This window comes from Gossypium hirsutum, chromosome A05, assembly GCF_007990345.1.
Source record: "Gossypium hirsutum isolate 1008001.06 chromosome A05, Gossypium_hirsutum_v2.1, whole genome shotgun sequence".
Lineage (NCBI taxonomy): Eukaryota > Viridiplantae > Streptophyta > Magnoliopsida > Malvales > Malvaceae > Gossypium > Gossypium hirsutum.
This window is the reverse complement of record NC_053428.1, coordinates 89916273-89941255: the sequence shown is the minus strand read 5'-3', so window position 1 is coordinate 89941255 and position 24983 is coordinate 89916273. Positions and strand designations below refer to the sequence as shown.

The 24983-nt window shown below is 32.8% G+C and overlaps 1 non-coding gene across 1 annotated transcript; it reads left to right on the top strand.

Annotated features, from left to right (window-relative positions):
• Nucleotides 1-508: 508 nt before the first annotated feature.
• Nucleotides 509-615, top strand: LOC121229732 (small nucleolar RNA R71). Its single transcript, XR_005927687.1, has one exon. It is a non-coding gene; the product is annotated as a small nucleolar RNA R71 (small nucleolar RNA).
• Nucleotides 616-24983: the final 24368 nt, after the last annotated feature.

Here is a 24983-nt window from a genome sequence, read left to right as displayed (position 1 = left end):
TCCAAAAATGATAATTGTTTTCAAAACACTGCATTTCCGTAACACTTTTAAGATGCTTCCGTGACAAACAAGGTTTTAAAAGTAATGATGATTTGAAGTGAATAACAAATTTCTAGAATGATTTGAGTTCTAACAAAGAGGCTTTAAATTTCCAAACGGGTTTATCATCACCAAGAACAAATTTTTGAAAAGCACTCCAATGTGACACCGCCAGATTTGGCCATAACGTCTAAGCCAGGTTTGGGGTGTTACAAGCATTGATGATATTGAGGATACCTGAGATGCGAGTGAAGTGAGTGTGTCTACTTCATGTATTCTAGCAACTCGTCTTCCTACCACTGCTTGATTGGTTGGCCATGGATAATTGTTGCTGGCAACCCTCGCAATGATTTCATAAGCCTCATTATAAGACTTAGGAAGAAGAGCACCATTAGCAGAAGTGTCCACTACCATCCTCGTGTGAGCATTGAGACCATTACAAAATGTATCAAGTTGGATGCAATGTGGGATTCCATGATGAGGGCACTTTTGTAATAATTCTTTATACCTTTCCCATGCCTCATACAAAGACTCATCATCCATTTGTTGGAAAGCAGTGATCTCGTTCCTCAACTTAGCATTCTTACTAGGCGGGAAATACTTGATAAGGAATCTTTCTGCTAACTCTTGCCTTCTGGAAATTGAGTTTGGTGGCAATGAGTTCAATCAGGCTCGAGCTCTATCCCTTAGTGAATATGGGAACAGCTTCAATCGTAATGCATCTTCGAGTACTCTGGCATACTTGAAAGAATCGCTCACCTCTATAAACAGTCTTAATTGTAGGTGAGGATCTTCAGTAGGCATTCCACTGAATTGGCCTACTGTCTGAAGCATCTGGAACATGACTAGCTTCAGCTCAAACTGTTGTGCCACAATTTCGGGTCTCCTAATACCCGAATTAAGATCATGGAATACTGTCATGGCATACTGTCTTAAAGCTGTATCCCTATCATCAGCAATAAGGATAGGATTTTGAGCAAGGTTTGCTCCGTTTCCTTGATTTGGATTTTCGAAGTTCATCTCTTCGGTCCTTCTCTGACTTGCTTGCCTTCTTCGCTGTCGAAAAGTTCGTTCAATCTCAAGGTCTACAGGGAGTAAATCGATAATTCGGTCAATACTCATAAACACCTGAAATAATCAAAGAAAAATTAATTAAGTAAAAATTTAAACAGAAAATAAAACCAAAATGCAAAACTAACAAATTCACAAATAATGACTTTTTAAAATATTCCTCGGCAACGGTGCCAAAAACTTGGAACGACAGAAATGTGCAAGTGTACACAATTGCAACAAGTAATGAAGTGACAAGTAAATGTCGAGTTATCATACGCACAAGGACTGTGAAAAGAACTATTTATGAATGTTATTTAAAACACTTTGGTGAAGAAAAATATTTTTTTTGAAGAGGGTGATTAAAAACTAAGATTTTAAACTAAGTACACTAAATAAATAAATCTCAAAAATGCACAATTTCAAAATATGAGTTTAATCAAGGTGACATAATTGAGTTAGATTAATTACATTTCTTATCTTAGAGTTATTAAACTCATGTTTATATTGTTACAAATAACTTCACGGCAACTCGGTAATTTGCTAACTTATGAACATGCTCACCTACCAGAATCAATTCATCTCTTGGACATATCTCTATGTCAATTCAATCGATTAAACAAATCTTAATAGGCAAATATGTTATAGCACATACATACTTATTAAATTGAAATAATCTCTTAAACATATCCCTATGTCAATTCGAACAATTAACTCAATTTAATAAGCACATAAAACTCTTTGTGAGGTAACAAAGTATCCGTACCTTGAAACAGTTTAATCACAAAAATCTTGCAAGTTATGCAAGGCAAATGTATCGTCAGATGCCATTTCTAATTTAACCCTCAGCTACCTTAGATGATTAAACATGTACTGATTAAGTACTGTGTCTATTAATAACAATTTCAATCCGTTTAAATAATTAATTAATTAGTTACCTAACAATTGTAATGCAATAATAACTTAGTCATGATTTTACTTAATCGAGCATCTTACCGAGGCCTAAAACAACATAAAAATAATTTTAACAATTTAAGAAGATGGAATGCAATCAACCTAACATGAATTAAATTCAAGATAAATTGATTAAATTAACCATTCCAACAACATAAATATTCATAGATATGTTCATCATAACAACAACAAAAATTAAAGAGATAGAAAACAAGAATCAAATCCGAAATTTTTTTGTGGCTTGACTAGCTTGCCCCGTTCTTCATTCTCTATTTTCCTCGTTGATCAAAGCTACTACAAACACTTCAATGTTGCTCCAAAATGGCTGATGAACACCAAGGGAGGAAATCGGCAAGAGAGAAAGAGAATTTAAAATTGCAAAGAAGAGAGAAAAGATGTGAATGAATTGAGGTGTGTTGAATGATCAGCCAAAGGGGGGGTTTTTATAGCTGAAGATAGCTGCTAAAATTAGCTAAAAATAGAAGCCAAATAGCCATCCCTTGGCCAGCCACACATGTGGCAAGGTTGATGGTTTCAACTTTGCTAAATTTGGCTTGGGGCATGTCTACAAAGCCACCAATTGTAGAAGGGTTTGAATGCAACTTGAACAATTTGAGGGCCTCTTTGCAAGCTTAAATAATTAGCTAATAAGCTGATCTGGGTCAGCTCTTGGGACGATTTTGGGCTATCCTTTTCTTGGGCGGTTCGGTTCAACTGTACCACTTTTTCATAATTAATTAATTAATTAACCCAAATTAAATTGGATATAATTAAAATTAATTATATTATGAATTAATGCATATACTTTTAGACCGTCTTAGGCTGAAATTCAGTTTGCCTCGATACTTCAAATTGCTTTTCAGTTTTGTGCTTCAAGTAGTGTCTGCCGAGCCATTTTTCGCCCTTCGTGCAAAGCTGTCAAAAAAACCAAAATTCATCAAAAATAATTATAAAATTAACTAAAATTAAACATGTTCATATTTTAAGTGCACTTTAATTATTTTATAAAAGTTATTTATTTTTCGACAAGAATTTTATCGAAACTTTATGATTTTGAGTTAAAAAGGGTATGTAAAAATGCGTAAATTTCTGTGTTTTCACCCATGCTTGTGGATTTTATCTATCGGAGGCTTACCAATTCTAATAATTTCGACACCTTGTGGTACCTCAGGAATCGGTTGGGGAGCAGGTGGGGAAGGTCGTTGTACAGTAATGTTTGTTCTCAAGTACTGTGTAAACCATTCATTAATCATTTGAAAGAAAGCTTGTTTTGCCTCCTCACTTTGGCCCTCAGACACGAGCCTTTCACTGCCAGACGCAGATACAACTCTTTGAACTAAAGCTAAAGCATTGCTTTCAGCTTCCTCGGATTCAACTCTAACACGGTTGGATGACATTACTATATAAAAAACACATTTAAAATGATCAGGAGTCATCACACTATCAGAATTTATATAATGGCATGTATAGCTAAACTCATATTTGCTACATCAAATCTGAGATTTGGCTAAATCGTAGCTCTGATACCACTAAATGTAACACCCTTAACCTGTATTCATCGTCAGAATAGGGTTTCAGAGCTTTATAGAACATTCAAAAACATTTTACAAATAAATTATGTAAATAACTATTCATTTATCGAGATCATTCATAACATCCCTTGATTGGGACCTCGAGGCCCAATATAAGCATTAGAATCAAGTCGGGACTTAATTGGGACCTTTAAGAAGTTTTCGCGAAATTACAAAATTTTTCCAAGGTGCAGGGCTCACACGCCCGTTTGGTCCTGGGACACACCCGTGTTGGAGGTCGTGTTCGACCCCGTGTAACTCTTTGACTTGCACAAATAGCCATGCCGCACGACCGTGTGCTAGGTCATGTGGTCAATTAATTCAAAATTAGGTGCAGGTTTCACATGGCCAAGATACACACCCGTGTTTTATGCTGTGTGGCATACACGGTTGAGACACACGCTCGTGTCTCTACCCATGTGCTCAATTTTAAGCATTCTACTTTTCAAAATTAAGGTGTACGGGACACACGACCTAACCACATGCCCATGTTACCAGGGCATGTGTCACACACAATCTAGACACACGTCCGTGTGTCTGCCCGTGTGGACAAAATGAAGCCATTTCTAGCTTTATTTCTCAGCCAAAATTTCACCCCTAACCTGCACCTAAAACACACATCTAAAACCAACCAATTCAAGCATTCAAATTGGCCAATTTCCATCATTCAACAAGGCATATCACTACATGCATATGTGTTTATAAACTTACCTTAGAATAACTTGGCATTAGCATCATTTGATCACATATACACAACATATCACATATGAATATATCTTTATAATTTACTTAATCATACCAAATAAACCATTACTAGCTATTCCAATGGCTAGGTTACAAAACATCATTTTCAAGCCACTATTGGCCAAGTTACCCTATACATGCCATTATACCAAAATGATTCCCACTAAGTATACCCAAAATTATCAGTTGATAGTGTGACGATGCTCTAGTGATCTCTAACTTTCACGAGCTTCTAAGCACTATAAAACAGGGGAAAATAAAATGGAGTAAGCATTACATGCTTAGTAAGTTCGTATAACAGAAACTAAACTTACCAATCTTGCTTATTAAATCTAGGCATACAATGTTATGTTTCTGTAATATCCTGATTTTGGGCCTAGTCGAAATAGCGATTTCGTGACCACAAAATCCGAGATAGAAATAATTATTTTATGATTATTTTGAGGTCTATGATATGATTGCATGATTGTGTTAAAATTTCGTGAAGAAATTTTATGCATAAAGTGCTTAAATTGAAATTAGGGACTAAATCGAATAATTTGTAAAACTTGCATTCTAGAAGTTTCCAGCATGAAATTGTTTTGAAATATTAATTAGGAGGTCTTAAATAGCAATTTTACCAATTTCTAAGTCTATGGACAAAAATTGGACATGGATGGAATTTTTGGAAAGTTTAGTAGTAAGGGTATTTTGGTCATTTAGGGGTAAAATGAATTAAAATACAAAATTAAAAGCCAATTTTGCTCATCTTCAACCCCGTGGCCGAATATAGCAAGGAGAAACCATGGCTAGGGTTTTTCAAGCTTCCAAGCTCGATTGTAAGTCCGTTCTATCCTCGTTTTTAATGATTTTTACGTTTTTGGAGTCCCGATAGGGTTCATATTTGGAGAAATACCCATAGGTGAAATTTGTGTATTTTGATGTTTTATGATAGAATATGAGGTTTTAAATTATGTTAGACAACTTGTACTACTCGGTTTTAAGTGAAAACGAGCAAAAGGGCTTAATCGGTAAAAATACCTAATAGTCATAAGTACATGTTAGAGTGAGAATTTGATGTTACCATAGAAGCGAAAAATTATCAGCATGTCATAAAATATAAGAAAATAGGCTGAAGTTTAATTTACGAGCTTTGGGGAAAAAGTGTAAATATGCGAAAGTTTAGGGGCAAAACTGTAATTTTGCCAAAATATGATTTTGGGTCAATTTGTATAATGTGAGTCCTAATTAGACTATATTTTAAATGATAGAGCAAGGAAAACTGAAATTCAAGCTAAAATGGGGAAAATACCAAGTTGTGGACGAAATGGTAAAAGTAGCCATTTTCGCATACGAGGTAAGTTCATATGTAAATGTTGGTAACATAGTTATTATTTTAAATGTTTTAATGTTATTTAAATGATATGATAATTATTATGAAATATTATACTGTGATAAATGTTTGTTAATATGACAAATTATGTGATATACTTGGAAAATGTGAAATACTACCGAGTATCGGTAACGGCATTCCGTAGAAGATGGATGAGACACATGATTGGGAAAAAGGTCCTGTTGAACCTTAGTAATGGATTAGGATGCAAGTGACATGTCACTAGGATATTTGGGCATCCAAACTCGTTGAGTTGAGTCCGAGTTCACTTATGGATGCGAATGTCTGAACTCGTTGAGTTGAGTCCGAGTTCGTGAGATGTAACTAGGCATCCGAGCTCGTTGAGTTGAGTCCGAGTTCACTTATGGATGCGAACGCAAGAGCTCGTTGAGTTGAGTCCGAGTTCACTTATGGGCGGGTTACATGGTAGCTTGGCTACATATGTGGCACTTATGTGCAAACTTTCCATGTATCCGAATTATATTTCGATGTGTTCAACGGGTAAAATTCTACTCAAATGGAGGAATACTCGAGATGAAAGGGACGTATTGGTAAGTGTTGTGAAATGAATACTTTGAACAGGTATGTACTTAACCCTCGGGTTGAAAACTTGATATAACAACAATATGGTAAGATGATAAATGAAAATATGATATGATTGTCTTGGTGATAATTATGCAAATGATGTTTTATGTTTGCTTATATGGTTATGTTACTTGCTATTTGCATGTGAACTTACTAAGAATTTATGCTTACTCCCTTCTTTTCATTCCTTGTAGTTTTGACAAGCCAGCTCGGAAATCGGGAACGGTCGGAGGCTCACTCACACTATGCGTATACCATCTTGGCATAATGGCTTGTATATTTTGAGTATGGCATGTATAGCATTATAATCATTTTGTATATATGGTCTTATGATATGGTTATTGAGTGGTATGGAAATGCTTGGTAATGATTAGCCATTGGAATGGCTAATCATGATCATACTTGGTGTTATGTATGCTAAATTGCTAGCTAATCCATGGAAACCATGAAATAGGTAAAATTTACCATAAAATAGATTCAGACAGCAACAGTGATGTGAGTTTGAAAATTCATTAAAAATAGTAGAGATACAATTAGATGATGAATAAAATATGGAATTGAATAATTATGAGTCTATTTTCATATGGATGGAACAAAACAGGTATATGAGTTATATTTTATGAGATGTTTAAATTTTTGTGAAACAGGTCCAGAGCAATTTCTGGATCCCCTGTTCTAACTTTGGAAATTCACCATAAATTGTTCAAAGACAATTATAAGTCATGATTTATATGTACAGATTCCCTATTGAGTCTAGTTTTATTAGAAACAAACAGCATAGTAATTGAAACTTTGTACAAGGAGATATCTGATTCGTAATACACAGAGGTCAGAGCAGTCGAACCCTGAAACAGGGGAGACTTTAACTAATAAAATGTACTAATTTCCTAGACCAAAAATTCTAGAAAACAATTAGTAAATAGATATATGAGTCTAGTTTTAGGGAAAATTTACGGAATTGGATTTTGAGTTTTGGAACTCAAGATATGAATTTTTAAGCGACTGTGTTGCAGATTGCTAGCTTGACTGAAAATTTTTAAAAATAAATTGTTTGAGCTGTTTAAGTAATGAATTAGGTCTGTTAACACCTCGTGTTCGACTCTGGCGACGGTCTCGGGTACGGGGCGTTACAGTTTCCATCCATATGGCTAAGTTGCCTAATCACATACATTCAATCAAACATGTTAGTCACCAAAATCTTCATATCAATCAAGTAACATAGATGTGCTCATCAGGCAATATTCTTTCAAGTAATTATCATATCATCTCAAGATTTTCATGACATGTCAATATAACAGTCTGATTTAGACCCTAATCAGAACGGTGGTTTTGGGACCACGAATCCGAGTAAAAAATATTTAAATATTATTTTTCGTGCTTATTATATGTTAATTTGCATGTGTGAAAGTTTCATACGAAAATTTGATTGTTTGTGTGCTTAATTAAATAAAAGGGCTTAATCGCATAAATTAAAAACTTGATAGTTAAAAGCTTAAGGGCCAAATTGTTAATGGCTTTGTAAGTTGAAGCATTTATGTTGCAAATAATCCTTTAGACTAGTGATGGCCGAATGTACCCTTATTATGCATGTTTATGTTATTAATTTTACAAGGTTAAATAAGTAAATGAATAATATGTAATAATAACATAAAACATAAAAAAAAAACAAAAGTGTTCATACACTTTGCATGACCGAAACTTAAAAAAAAATAAAGCTTTAGAAAGTTTCAAGCATTTGGCACTTTGGAAGCTTGATTAAAGGTTAGTTTTCATTCGGTTTTTGCTAATTTTTATGTTTTTAAGATCGTTGCTCGAGTACTATCCAAACCATGCTTAAATTTCTAATTTTGATTCATATTTTGAGTTATGCCACTGATGAATATTTGTGTTTTGTGATGTTAGTTGATGAAATATTAAAAATATGTTTTAGATTATCATGTTTTGTATTGGAATTTTTGATGATTTTGAGTAATTAGGACTAAATTGAAAAAATGATAAATTGAGGGACTAAAATGTAAAATAAATGAAATGTGTGTATTTATATGTGTTAGATGAACATTCGGCCTAAGAATGATGAATGGAGATTTTGTGTATTTTGTGTTTTATGCAATTAGGACTAATTTGTAAAAGTGTGAAATATCAGGGGTAAAATGGTAATTTTCCCATTTATGTGTTGTTGGATTAAATTGAATGAAATTGTCTTTAAATGAGGCTAATTTGAAATTATATAGATCAAGAACAAAAGAAATCGACTTGGATCGGGGAAAAGCAAAAATAGTCAAATGGCCGATTTATAACGTTTGTCAATATCCGAGGTAAGTCTTTAAGTAATTAAACATCGTTTATTTTGAATATAAAATGGTTTACTATAATGATTCAAATTTAGTAGTTGTATAGTAGAGTAGCCGAATGTGATTTAACATTGAATTAATGTGGTTGAATTTTATTCGACTGAGTTAAAACCTCTGAATGTTTGTACGAATTACATGGAATATTTGAAAGATTTGATAAATGAACTATTGATGGAATGACTTTATAATAGTGATATTCGGGCTTTGAGCCTAGCTAGCCTTGTGCTGGTGAATTTGATCGGGCTTTGTGCCTTGCAGGCATATTGCCGGTGAATAAATAAGAATCAGACCTTGAGTCTAGCAGGCCTTGTGCCGGTGTGTGATTCAGGTTTATGCCTAACAGGCTTTATGCCGGTGATTTATATTCAAGCTTATGTTTTTAAGATTGATGTGAAAATTGAGCAAGTAAGTTGATCTAAATAAGCTTGTATATTCGGCCATATAGGTATGTACTTATATGATGATATATTTTTGATTTTGTAAATTCGGTCAAAGAAGTGATGTTGGTATAGGAAGTGAACAATGTGAGTAGATATGAGAAGTATGTTTTGGTTATATATATATTTATATATATATAGTAGAGTTTAATCCATGAGTATATATATATTTGAATGTAAGCATACTTGGTATAATGTTATTTTGGTAATGAAAAGTTGAATGATATTATGCTAAATGAGAAATATTAACATTCGGCCAAGGTAACTTATTTGTGTGAAAATATAACATTAATGATACAATTCGGCTTATTTGAAATGTTTTGATTATTCATTTGAGTTGTTTTATTTTCTTAAGGCTTACTAAGCTAAGTTAGCTTACTCTGTGTGTTTTGTTACTCTATTTTATAGATTTTGATTGTAAGTTACGAGCTCGGGGATCGTCATCGAAGTCATCCACACTATCTTCAACCTTTGGTATTTTTTTTAAAAGTCTATGTTCGATCTTGTGGCATGTATAGACTGGATTATGTTTTGAAACGATGAACATTGGTTTTGTATAAAGCCATGCAAAAATGGCTTAGTAATTATGCTTAGTTTTGTTTACATGCGTGCTTATTTATAATGTTTAATGAGTTTGGTATTGATAATTTGGTTATGTTTGATTTTGGTTGGAAATCATTTGATTATAATGATATATGTTATAAGTGAATAACGTTTGAGATAGGTATTATATGTTTTGGAAAAGGTTAATGTTTGGGTTGATTTTGTGTGACTGGTTCGGTTATGATATGCATCGATAAAAGTATAAGTGTATTAGGTTGTTGTATTTAGTCAATATGTTGTAAGAGATTTGATATCTAAGGTTGTTTTGTTATATCTGAATTTGATAAAAAAATATTTTAATATGTTTATAACATGGTATTTAAGATTTATGTTTTGATTCAATTACAATTTGTAATTCGACACTTGTTCCATGATATAAAATTTGGATGTTTATGTATATTAATTAATGAAATTCGGATATGCAAGCTAATGAGTTAGGAAAATTTTCCATGATGGTTTTAGTCTATTATTGGGTATAAATGCAATTGTTAAGTGTAGCTTTGAAATCTATGGTAAGTACGCAATATGTATCTAATCTATAATAGTATATTCGAACATGTCATTATATATTAGGTTGCATGTGTGATTGTTTATTAAATTATGTAATAAGTTTTGATTGGTCTTATTATGAGTATGTGCAAAGGATGTTATTTATGTCCGATTTTGGTGAAAGTTTATAATTATATTATTAAATATATGACCATTAGGTAAAGTTGACAATATTGTATGTATATGTTATTGAATAAAGTATTATGTAAACATTTTTAAGTGTTTAAGATATGCCAATGTAAAATAAGTTATAAATAGTTTGATTTCTTCTTAGCATTCGAATAATATTGAAATGATTTTAGTATGATCTGTACATTATATTATGATTATTGAAATTGTGTTTATTATTTAATGAAATTTATGCTTTATTTATATGAATGTAACTTATATATATCTATGGTTGTTCGAAAAAGTGTTTTTAATTAAAAAATGCCTCGTAACCCTAACCGACGACTGATATGGGTTAGGGGTGTTACAGTCAAGAGTTATATGTCCATTGAATCAGTGAATTCCAATGGATGCTCAAGTAGTACATTCCAAGTGTACGATTCAATAATTCGTCAATTCCTTAGTTAAGGGTACCCCTTTGGGCACTTAACCAAGAAACACTCCCTCAAGCCACATGTCGTATAACAGGATTACCAGTCCAGGCTAAACCCTAATCATAACGTATGCTCGAGAGATATTATATCAGGATTACCCATCTTAGCTAAATCCTTTCTACAACAAGGTCAATGGGATTACTCATCTAAGCTAAACCCCGTCCGCAACAAATGCTGGACCTTATTAGTTTCATTAAAGCGCATATAATTATCGGAATTCACATTCAATCGGGACTTAACCCTTTATCACCATTTTAAGAATGTATCAATTTTCCATCATAGAATACAAGTAAAGCACATCAACATACATCACATTACAAACAAACACCACATTCAATTAACATAATTACATGCTCGATTAAGTTACACGAACTTATCTCGACACTTGTTCGCTTTAAAAATCTACTAATCCAAAACTTTTTCTTTTCCTCAATTTAACCTCGAATTAGTTTTGTCCAAATCTATATAGATGAATTTAACCATCAATTTCACACATTTCATATTTAAATGGACTTAATTTACTTCCTAGGCAAATTACCATTTTGTCCCTCACTTTTCTGTAAATTCCAATTTTGTCCCTAGACTAGGAAAATGAAACTTGTGCAAATTCTTCCCTATTCCAAGCCTAACCAAAGCCCCATTACAAATTTTACAGCACATGTACTCATAAAATTTCTCAATTTTTCATCAAATTTTACAACTTTTCATTTTAGTCCCTAAATCATGTTTTCATTAAAAATCACTTTGTAAAAGTTGTTTATCTATCAATAATCTTTCATTTTCTACCATAAATTTCTAATTTCCAGCATATACATCCATGACCCATTTTTATACCTTGATAACTTTTCAAATTAATTTCTCAAAGAGAGAGATTAAACTATCCCGGTTTCAAAAATACCAAAATTACTAAAAATGGGACAAAAGAACTTACCCAATTAAGCCTTCAATGTTTCCCTTCTCTCTCCTAGGATTTCCATAGAATTTTAGGTTGAAGATGATATTTTGTTTTATCATCTCTTAAGTAATTTAATTATTTCAAATTCCAATTTAGTCCTTGACCTTTTCTAATTTTTCCATGGATGAGTCACCAAGAATCTACATACTTTTCTTTAATAGTCTAATTACCATATAAGGACCTTTAGATTTGAATTCCACAGTTATTTAATCCCCATAGCTACTAGAATTCAACTTTCACATTTTATGCGATTTAGTCCTCCTCAGAGTTAAACACTTAATCGATAAAGTTTTTGTATCAACATTTTCACGCGACATGCCTATTATAATACAGACTATATAATGAAATAAAAATAAACATTATTTTTGGATCAGATTTGTGGTCCCGAAACCACTATTCTGATTTAACTGAAAAATGGGTTGTTACATAACCATCTCTATTTTTGTCCACCCTAAAGTATAATGGTCTAATTACCACTTAAGGACCCCCATTTCAAAATTTTAGAGCAATTAGTCACCTTTAACTTATAAAACTCAAGTTTTGCACCAATTGCAATTTAGGTCTTCTAGTCAATTTGAGCACTCAAATGATAAAATTTCTTAACTAAATTTTCACAAAATTATTCTATCATGCTGTGGACTTTAAAGAAACAATAAAATCAATATTTCTACTTCAAATTTGAGATCCAAAAACCACTGCCAAATTTGACCCTAAAGCGGGCTGTTACACCTACTCAAGGGGCAACGCTGTCTAAATCTAGAAATACATCAAGTAGTCATGGAAGAGAGGCTAAAGAAGCCATTTTTCCAAATGATGAATGAATGGTTCACGCAATTTGTCCGAACAAATCTGGTTGCTCAACAACCTCCACCCCCATCTAATCTTCAACTTGTTCCCGTAACTCCTCAAGTTGTGGAACTTCAACGACTGAATAAGCCGTCAGTAGATAAAATCCAAAAACACGGGGCTGAAGAGTTCAGAGCTACCATTGATGATGATCTCGAGCGAGCTAAATTTTGGGTTGAGAACACTATTCAGGTATTTGATGAACTATCATGTACGACAGTAGAGTGTTTGAAATGTGCTACTTCATTAATGAGGGATATTGCATATCAATGGTGGAATACCCTAGTATTAGTGGTACCAAGAGAAAAAGTGACCTTGGAATTCTTTCAGTTTGAGTTCTGGAAGAAATATATAAGTCAGCGGTTTCTTGATCAAAAGCATAAAGAGTTTCTAGACTTTAAATAGGGTCATTTAACTATGACTGTGTACGAAGGAGAATTCATAAGATTGAGCAAGTATGCTTGAGAGTATGTTTCTACTAAAGAAATCATGTGCAAAAGGTTCGTTGATGGGTTGAACGAGGATATTAAACTTCTAGTTGGAATTCTAGAATTGAAAGAATTTGTTTTCCTGGTTAATAGAGCTTGTAAAGCCAAGGAACTTAGCAAAGAAAAGAAAAAAGTAAATTCAGAGGCTAAAGACTCAAGAAAAATAATGATAAATAAGTCATATCAATCTTCGTTAAATAAATCCGGAGATTTGTTCACTCGTCCAAATGCTTCAATTGGGTGCTCGAACAGAGACCATGGAAAACAATACTCAAGTCCTAAAGCTCAAGCTACATTGGTATCGAGTATTGGCAGTGTGAGAAACTATAGACCTGAATGTCAGGAATGTGGAAGACGTCATCCTGATGAATGTAGAATGAATAATTGGGCTTGTTTTAAATGTGGTTCGCAAGATCATTTGATACAGAATTATGTAGAACTAGTAGAGAAAGATAATATTCAAAGTGCAAGACCGAGTAACACATTCACTAGAGGGAGGTCACCAAGAAATGCGGGAAATACGAGTGGTAATCATGGTACTATCAGAGATTCTATAGTAAGATCCGAGGCCAGAGTAGCTACTAGAGCTTACACTATTTGCGCTCGCAAAGAGGTGTCATCACCTGATATTATCACTAGTACATTTTCTCTTTACGAAACTAATGTGATTGCTTTGATTGATCTTGGATCAACTCATTCATATGTTTGTGAAAATTTAGTATCTAGTAAGAAATTGCTTGTTGAACCTGCTAAGTTTGTGCTTAAAGTATCGAACGCCTTACGCAAGTATGTGTTAGTTGATAAAGTTTGCAAGAACTATCCTTTAATAACTCGGGGTCACTATTTTTTGGCTGATTTGATGATATTTCCATTTGATGAATTCGATGTAATTCTGGGTATGGATTGGTTAACTCTGCATGATGCCGTAGTAAGTTGTAGACAAAAGACTATTGAATTGAAATGTTAGAACAGTGAAATTGTTCGAATTGAACCGGATGAGTCGAATGGGTTGCCAGTTGTGATTTCATTGATGTCAGCTCTAAGATATGTGAGAAAAGGTTGTGAAGCTTATCTTGCTTATATTTTAGATACAAAAGTGTCTAAATCTAAGATTGAATCAGTGCCAGTTGTCTGTGAATATCCAGATGTGTTTCCAGAAGAATTACCCGGGTTGACACCTATCAGAGAGGTTGAATTTTCTATTGAATTAGTGTCGGGAACATCATCGGTAATTATAGCTCCAAACATAATGGCTCCAACAGAATTGAAAGAGTTAAAAGCTCAGTTGCGAGAGTTAACTGATAAAGGTTTTGCACGACCTAGTTTTTCACCCTGGGGTGCGCCAGTATTGTTTGTAAAGAAGAAAGATGGATCAATGAGAATGGGTATTGACTATCGTCAGCTTAACAACATTAGAATAAAGAATAAGTATCCTTTGCCAAGAATAGATGATTTGTTTAATTAGTTAAAAGGGGCAATAGTGTTTTCGAAGATTGATTTGAGATCAGGCTATTGTCAGTTTCAAGTGAAAGATTAAGATGTGCCGAAAACTGCGTTCAGAATGAGGTACAGACATTATGAATTTCTTGTTATGCCTTTCGGATTGACTAATGCTCCTACAGTCTTTATGGATTTGATGAACTGGATTTTTAGACCGTATTTAGACAGATTTGTTGTTGTGTTATTGACGACATTCTGATCTATTTTCGAGATGAGTCTGAGCATGCCGAGTATTTGAGAATTGTGTTACAAACTTTGATAGATAAGCAACTATTCGCTAAATTTAGAAAATGTGAATTCTAGCTTTGAAAAGTCAAATTTTTGGGACATATTGTTTTAGTAGAAGGTATACGAGTTGATCCAAGCAAGATATCAGCACTTGTTAATTGGAAACCAACGAGAAATGTATCTGAAGTTAGAAGTTTTCTTGGGTTACCTGGTTTTATCGACATTTTGTTAAGGGATTTTCAATGATTGCTACACCAATGACTAGATTGTTACATAAAGATGTAAAATTCAAGTGGTCCAAGAAATGTGAACAAAGTTTCAATCAGTTGAAAGCATTGTTAACTAGGGTGCCATTGTTGATTCAACCTAAGTTGGGTAAAGAATTCATGATTTATAGCAACGCCTGGGTTGCGTTTTGATGAAAGAAGGAAATGTTATAGTTTATGCCTCCAGACAATTGAAGTTGCATGAAAAGAATTATCCGATGCATGATTTAGAGTTGGCTGCTATTGTGTTCGTATTGAAAATTTGGTGACATCATTTGTACGGTGAAAAGTGTCACATCTTTACCGATCACAAGAGTTTAAAGTATATTTTGACTCAGAAATATCTGAATTTACGACAACAAAGATGGCTCGAGCTATTGAAAGATTACGAGTTAGTAATTGATTATCATCTAAGGAAAGCAAATATAGTTGCGAATGCTTTGAGTAGAAAATCATTATTTGCTTTGAGAGCGATGAATACTCAGTTAACCTTATCTAATGATGGTTCTATTTTAGCAGAGTTGAAAGCTAAGCCGCCATTTTTTCAACTCAAAAGTGTGATATCGAGTTACAAGCTAAAAGAATGCAAAGTGAGTCGATTAGTAATTCAGACTATCAGATCGGATCTGATTATTGCTTAATGTTCCGAGATAGAATTTCTTTACCAAAAAATTCTGAGCTCATTCAGAAAATTTTGCACAAAGCACATAGTGGTTGTTTATCTGTTCACCCGAGGGGTACTAAAATGTACAATAAATTGAAACAACTATATTGCTGGTTGGGAATGAAACGAGATGTAACATCCTGATTTTGGGCTTAGTCAGAACAGTGGTTTCGGGACCACAAATTCGATGAGAAAATTTTCATTTTTATTATATTTTTATAGTCTACGATTTCATGAAATGATTTCATGAAAATTTCGTTTGAAAAATTCGACATTTGTGCACTCAATTTAGTAAAAAGGACTAAATTGTAAAAAGTGCAAAAGTTGAGTTCTACATGTTAGAGGTATCAAATTGTTATGAAATTTTAAATGGGAGGTCCTTAAATGATAATTAAACCATTGTATAACTTTTTGGACAAAAATGGCCTTGATTGGGTAAATTTGGAAAGAATAGTAAAAATGACATTTTGGTCATTTAAAGGTAAAATGAATTAAAAGACAAATTATAAACTCCAAATGTGTCACTTTCTTCTTGATATAGCAGAATGTACCAAGACCATCCATGGTTAGGCTTTGGCCAAGCTTCCAAGCTTAATAATCAAGGAAATCGATATTTGGGCTGAAATCGAGAAAATACAATGTTATGGACTAGAATGGTAAATTGCCATTTCTGGATCCGAGGTAAGTTTATACGTAAATAATTTATCGATTTATTTTATTTTATTATATTTTCTTATCATATGAAATGTGGCTGCCTATAGAATGATTATTTGTTGTAAATTGCAAATTGAAAAAGGACTATGAATAAATTGTAACATGTTGGAAAGTGAGGAATTTCCTGGTTAAGCCTTCGAAATAGAAACAATACGAATGATCTATTGTGAGGTCATGTGTGTAGTACTAAGTGCAGGCTACTACGTGTACCGGATAATTGGTCGTATGTGTAGTAGTAAGTGCAGGCTACTATGCGTACCCGATAACTTCGATAACGTGTGTAGTACTAAGTGCATGCTACTACGTGTATCAGATGGTTAGGTCACGTATGTAGTACTAAAAGTAGGCTACTACGTGTACCGGATAATTGGTCGCATGTGTAGTACTAAGTGCAGGCTACTATGCATACCAGATAGCTTTGGCTTCAAGTGTGAAAATATGTGCAGGCAACTGAGTATTAGTTATTATTCCGAGGAGTTCAACGGAAAAATCGATTAAGTAAAAATACATGTGAACATGATTATATGATGAATAAGTGCAGGTATATGTTTAAGAAAATTTTGAGCAATATGCTCAATATTTGAGTGAACTTCGATAAGACAAAATGGATTAAGTGAAATTATGTAAGAGTGAACTTTAGTAGTAAAACAGTGTTAGACAGCAGCAGTTATGTGACTTTGAAAATTCACCAAAAATTATGTAAGTTGAATTAAATTTCAAATAAATTATGGAATTAAAGCTTAATAAGTTGTTTACATATAAAATAAACATGGGGAGCAAAAGAGTTGTATATTATGTGATATTCTAATTTTTGTGAGACAGTGTCAGAATGAATTCGAGATCCCTTATTCTGACTTGGAAAAATTGTTAAAAAACGTAGAAAAATAATTTGGGTTATAACTTATATTATTAGAATATTTGATGAGTCTACTTTTAATAGAAACAAACGAGAACATTATCCGAGTCTTGTACTACGATATAAATAAATTTTAGTGAAGAAAGGTTGAAGCTATCAAACAGCGAAATAGGGGATAATTTGAATAATAAACTGTAATTATTGGATTGACCAAAAATTCTGAAAATTTTATGGTAGAAATATATATGAGTCTAGTTCCTGGGAAAATTTACAGATCTTAATTTGGAGTTCCGTAGCTCTAGATATAAATGATTTAGTGACTATAACTCAGGAAAGCAGCTTAACCAGAACATGTGTAAATGTACAATTGGGTTAGTTTTACTATGGAAAGCATGTTAGTAAACTGCTTATTATTATTTCATGCGAGCTTACTAAGCATAAAGCTTACCCCCTCCTTTCCATTTCTTTTAGTGTTGTCAGGTTAGCTCAGGGTTGGAGATCGTCGGAGGCAACATCACACTATCAAGCCAACACCTTGACAGTATAAACACATATGCTAGAATTATCAAGTCAGTGGCATGTATAGGGACCTAGTTTTATAACATGTGTTATTATAATTTGGCCAAATATATTGATCTTTAGTGAGCTAATGATTCTAACTTATAAATCTAGCTATTTATGTTATGTTTGATATTGGTGATGTGTATATGCTTGTTTGCCATGCATGGTTGGTAATATGTTATGTGTTGGTGTGAATGTTTAAGTCCGTTAACGCCTCAAACCCTATCCCGACATTGGATACAGGTGAGGGCTGTTACACGAGACATTTTAGAATTTCTACCGATATGTTTCGTGTGTTAGCAAGTTAAAGCTAAGCATCAAGTGCCTTCAAGATTGCTACAACCGATGATGATACCAGAACGAAAATGGGATAGAGTTACGATAGATTTTGTATCGTGATTACCCTTGTCTCCGAATAAGATGCTATTTGGGTTGTCGTTGATCGACTAACGAAGTCTGAACATTTCATTCTGCTACATACAGACTATTTGGTTGATAAATTAGCTAAATACTACTTATCTGAGATCATTAGATTGCACGAGGTTCCAGTTTTGATTATTTCAGATAGAGATCTGAGGTTTACTTCATGATTTTTGAATAAATTGCAAGAAGCTCTCGATACGAGGTTGGATTTTAGTACAGTATTTCATTGGCAAACTAATGGTCAGTCTGAGAGAGTAGTACAAATTCTTGAAGATATGCTTCTTTGTTGTATTTTAGAATTTGAAGGCAACTGGGAAAAATATTTGTCATTGGTTGAATTTGCATATAATAACAGCTTTCAATCGAGCATAAAGATGGCACTGTATAAAGCTTTGTATAGTCGCAAATGCCGAACTCCGTTGTACTGGACTGAGCTGAATGAGAAAAATATTTACGGGGTTGATTTGATTCAAGAGACTGAAGAAAAAGTGAAAGTAATTCATGACAGTTTGAAAGTAACTTTAGATAGATAGAAATTGTATGCAGATTTAAAACAAAAAGACATTGAATTTTATATCGGTGATGAAGTATTTCTAAAAGTATCTCCGTGGAAGAAAATTCTTCGTTTTGGTCGCAAAGGCAAATTGAGTCCGCGTTTCATCGGGCCATATAAAATCATCGAAAGAATAGGGCCAGTGGCATATCGGCTAGCTTTACCATCAGAATTAGAAAATATCCATAAAATTTTTCGTTTTGGTCGCAAAGGCAAATTGAGTCTGCGTTTCATCGGGCCGTATAAGATCATCGAAAGAATAGGGCCAGTGGCATATCGGCTAGCTTTACCATCAGAATTAGAAAATATCCATAATGTATTTCATGTGTCGATGTTGCACAGATATAAATTAGATCCATCACGTGTGATTTATCCGTTAGATATTGAGATTCAACCTGATATGACGTATAATGAACAAACGATTAGAATTTTAGCTCGATAGGTTAAAGAGTTGAGAAATAAATGCATAGCTTTAGTGAAAGTATTGTGGCAATGTCATGGGGTTGAAGAGGCTACGTGGGAGCCCAAGGAAGCTATGAGAAAATAGCACCCTAACCTTTTTGCTGGTAAGATTTTTAGGGACGAAAATCCCTAAGGGAGGAGAGTTGTAACAACCCATTTTTAGTCAAATCAGAATAGTGGTTTTGGGACCACAAATTTGAAGTTAAAATATTTATTTTATTATTATTTTAGTGTCTATAGCATGAAAATATGATTGTGTGAAATTTTCGTTAAGAAATTTCTTCATTTGAGTGCTTAATTTGATAAAAAGGACAAAATCGTGTAAAGAGCAAAAGTGTTGTTCTATTAGCTAAAAGTGTTCAATAGTTATAGAACCATAAAGTTAAGGTCCTTATGTGGTAATTAGACCATTTTTTAGTAAGTGGACATTTATAGGCATAGAATGGATGATTTAAATGGTTTATCATTAAGGTTATAATAGTAATTTAGAAATTAAATGATAATTTAATAAAACAAAAAAAAACACAAAATGTGTTTCATCCATCTTTCTTAACCAATTATAACAAAGAAGAAAGCCATTTTTAGGGCTTGGAGCATTCGATTATCTCCTAGCTCAATTGTAAGTCTGTTTTTGTCTCGTTTTTAATCATTTCTACGTTTTTGAGATCGTTGTAGCTAGGTGTAGCTAGCCCAGGGACTATTTTCCAAAACTGTTAAAGATTTTAGAGGTTTCCATTGATGAATACATGAGTATTTTGATGTTTAATGATAGATTATGAATGTTTGATGATAGTTATACAAGTATGTTAAGTGATTTTTATTGAAAACGCAAATTAGGGATTAAATTGTGAAATGTGGAAACTTTATGGTTAAAATGTGAAATAAATGAAAAATATGGGCTGTTAGGGACTTAATTGAAATTCGGCTAGCATGGGTTGTGGTTAAATTGCATTAATTTTTGTTTTTATGAAATAAGGACTAAATTGTAACAAATGTAAAACATTAGGGACAATTGTCTAAAAATGCCTTAAAGTGAATTTTGGACTAAATTTAAAATAGAGATGATTAAATAAGTTAATTTTGATTACATATAGATCAAGAAAAGTGAAACTCGAATCTAGATCGAAGGAAAAACAAAGTTTTTGACAATCGACCAATTTAGTCGTTTTTACATCCGAGTTAAGTTCGTATGTAATAACCCGATTTTATCTAAATCAAAATAGTGATTTGGGAACCAAAAATCTAAGGTTGTAAAATTAATTTTATATTATTTTATGTGTTTATGACATGTGAATTAATATGTGTGTAGGTTTCGTGAAATAATTTTATCGATTGGTTGTTTAATTTGATAAAAGGACTAAATCGCGTAAATTATAAAAGTAGCATGTTATATGTTAAAGTGCTTAATTGCTTTAATTAATTAAAGGTGAAGCCCTTATTTGGCCGGTTATGGGCTTATGTTATATGGTTTTCTTATTTAATTATAAAGGTTAAAATGGTAAATTGAATATTAATATGTGATAAATAAAACAAAACATAAAATATTATGCATGTTCATCTTTTATGGCCGAATGTGAGAAGAAAAGAAACCATTGTTGAAGTTTTTAAGTTCGGCACCTAGGAAGCTTGATTTAGGTATGTTATTTGCTCGTTTTTTTTATAATTTTTACGTTTTTGAGATCGTTGCTTTGTATATTAGCTACCCATGCTTTAATTTTTGGATTTGATGATGAATTTGTGGAATGACATTGATGAATATTCAAGCTTTTGTTGTTTGATGATGAAAAATAAATATTTGTTGTTAGATTTTCATAGTTTATTAAGTGGTTTTTGATAAAAATGCTTATTAAGGATTAAATTGTAAAACTTGTAAATTGAGGGGTTAAAATGTGAAATAAATGAAATTAATGGGCTGCTAGGGACCTAAGGAAGATTCAGCCATGCTTGGGTTTGATGAAATTTTGTGTATTTTGTGTTGTTTTGAAATAGGGACTAAATCGTGGAAATGTGAAATGTTAGGGGATAAAGTGCAAAATGCCCATTTATGTATTTTTGGGTGAAATTGAATGAATATGTGATTAAATAAGTTAAATTTGAATTTATTTAGATCAAGAAAGAAATCAGATTTGGATCGGGGGAAGTCGAAAGTTATTGAATAGTTGTTCCGATCTGTTCGTTTCCGTACGAGGTAAGTTCATACGCAAATAAATGTTTTTAAATTTAAATGTATATTTAAATATGTTTCCAATTTGAATTGAGCATTCGAGGACTTGTTTCGAGCATGAATTGATTGAGTTACAAAGTTGATATCCCCATATAAACCTTAGGAATAGTATAGGATACTGATGTCATGACATTAGGACTTCTGAGGTGTGATTTCATGTAAGACTATCTCTGGGACATTGGCATCGATATGAGATTACGTGTAAGGCCCTGTCTGGGACAGAGGCATCGATATGTGATAACATGTAAGACCATATCTGGGATATGGCATTGTATGTGATATATGTGTTTCCGAGTATCCTTAATGATTCCGAATGGTTCAACGGGCAATGTCAAAATGAGACCGAAAGTGAATTTGAGCTAAATGATTCAGGTACGAATGAAGTTTATATGTTCATTGAAAAATAAGGTAAGTGAAGTTACTTAACATAGTAATATGGATTATATGAGAAAAATGATTGTATATGTCTATGAGATTAGTTAAATATGGCCTATTCGAATTGAATTATTTATGATCTTGTGATGGTTTATTTGCTTATGGCTTACTAAGCTTTCAAAGTTTACCTTTTGTGTTCTTTCATTGTTTTATAGATATATAAGGCTAGCTCAAGCCAGGGGATCATCAAGGATCATCGTCACACTATCAATCGCTATTTTGGTACTTTGAAAGCTTGTACTTATGACATATGGCATGTAGAGGCTAGTTTTGATACAGTTAGTTTTGAATTGTGTATAAATAGCCATGCGAAAATGGATTGATAATGATGTTAATGTTTGTGAATAATCGGCCTTGTTAATTAGCTCATTTTGTTAATTTTGTTTGATGGCATAGTTTGCATTTGTGGATGGTTATGAATCGATTTGTGTGATGTTAATGTAGTGATGGATATGGTTTAGGTTGTGGCAAGTTTATAGAAGCTATGTTATGAATATATTATTGCTTGTGTAATTGGTCTTTTTGGTACGGTCTGTGATAGCAAAAGATGACTATCTTCTATGGATGATGAGTTGGTCATTTGAGCAAGTATAATGTATCTAGTTAATGATGTTAATTAGCTACGAAATGGTCTTCGTAGTTGAGATTTCTTTGTGATAATGGTATGATCTATTGAGGTTAAATTTGATGATCGAATATATGGCTAAATGATTGGTTGTGGATATGTATTTTGGGTATGAAAAATTAGCATGCGATTTAGGTGTACTTTGATTTGTTATTTGTGTTCAAAAATGTTAATGTTGCTATAGCGCAATGCGCATGACTTGGTAATAATCAAAATTATAGTTGACCATTTCGTGATGTTTGATAATGACTCGTATATGGATAATTAATAAGTTTTATAATATGGCTTGTTTTGATTTGATATGCGAATGTACATAGGCATATGAAATGGTATGTTTGCTAATTAGCTAATGAAATAAATGCATGCAAATGGATGTTTTGACATATGATAGGAATATGAAATGTAATGATATATGCTTGAATTTATATTAAGTATGCGAATGCTATTAATGTGATGGATATATGGTTTAAAAATTTTATTTAAGGAGCGTGTGAACATGGCTTTGATGTATGCAAGTTTGGTTCGAATATTTGTATAGGTTGATGATATTGATGTGATTGAAATTTGAAGCATGGATTGTTTATGAATTATAAGTAATAAAGCATGATTAGTTTTAGTTGATTAAGTGGTTCATATGTGCGAATTTGACTTATATAAATGAATAGATGGTTGTTATTTGATTTAAAATAATTGTAAAGTAGTTGATATATCTTTGATTATGAAATGAATTATATGAACATCCTGAACTGTGTTTTGTCACGTAATTCCTCATAACCCTAATTCGGTGTCGGATATGGGTTAGGGGTTTTACATTTTATTTGGTATCAGATCTACAGTTTAGTCAGTTCTAGGACTAACGTAGCTCGTGTGAGTCTATCTATACATGCCATATATATAAACTGTGATAGTGTGATTATTCCTGACAATTAAAATATGTTTTTGTATAGTATATGGAACCCGATCGAGCCATAGCTGATGATGTGGAAAGTAATGTGCCCGCTCCCGCTCTACGACCAGCGCTGACTGATTCTAGGCCTATTACAAGTAGCCACGAGGGAGAGGCTAAACAAGCCTTCTTCCAGGTGATGAACAAATGGTTCACACAGTACATCCGGACAAATTCGGCTACTCAACAACCTCCACCCCTGCCTAATCCTCCTCAAATACCTGTAATACCTCAAGCTACTGATCCGATGCAATTGAATAAGCCTCCTATTGTTAAAATCAGAAAATATGAGCCCGAAGGGTTCAGAGCTATGGTAGATGATGATGCTGAACAAGCCAAGTTTTGGCTTGATAATACGATCCGGATGTTCAATGAATTATTGTAATAGCCCAATTTAGACCCTAATTGAAATGGTGGTTTCGGGACCATAAATTTGAGTTAGAAAAATATTTTTAAATTATTTTCAATGTTTATTCTGTGTGAAATTATGTCTGTGAAAATTTCATGATTTAATTTTGTTGTTTAGGTGTCCGATTAAATAAAAGGACTTAATCGCATAAAGTGAAAATTAGGTGGTTATTTCTAAAAGGGGTTAATTTGCACTTGGCTTTTAAAATAGAAGCCTTTAAGAAGTAAATAGCCCAATATCAAATGAAGTGGACGGTAGTGGGCATGATATATGTGATTTTATAATTTATTAACTAAGGTTAAAAAGGTAAAATAATAATAAGTAATATATATGTTATAATATATGATAATTAAACAAAGTGCTCATATTATTTCCACCATAGCCGAATATAAACAAAAGAAAAGAAATAGGAGAAGTTAGGTTCAGACATCTTTCAAGCTAAAATAAAGGTTCGTTCTTTGTCGATTTTTGATAATTTCTACGTTTTTGAGATCGTTGCTTCAATACTACAAAACCCATGCTTGAATTTTTTATTTTGATGAATATTTTGAGTTGAGCCATTGTTGATAGCTTGTGATTTTTGTTGTTTGATGATGAAAAATGAAAGATATTTTTTAGATTAACATATTTTGTATTGGAGTTTTTGATGATTTTAAGTAATTAGGACTTAATTGCAAAAAATAATAATTTGAGGGACTAAAATGTTAAAATTGAGAAAAATATATGGACTTGTATAGGCATGGTTACCATTCGACCTAACATCGGTGTTTTGAAATTTTATGTATTTTGTGTTTTGTGCAATAGGGACTAAATTGTAAAAATTGTAAATGTCAAGGGTAAAATGGTAAATTGCGTATTTATGTGTTTTTAGACTAAATTGAATGAAAATATGTTTGAATGAGCTTAATTTGAATATGTTCAGATTAAGAACCAAAGAAATCGGATTTGGACTAGAGAAAAACAAAAGTTGT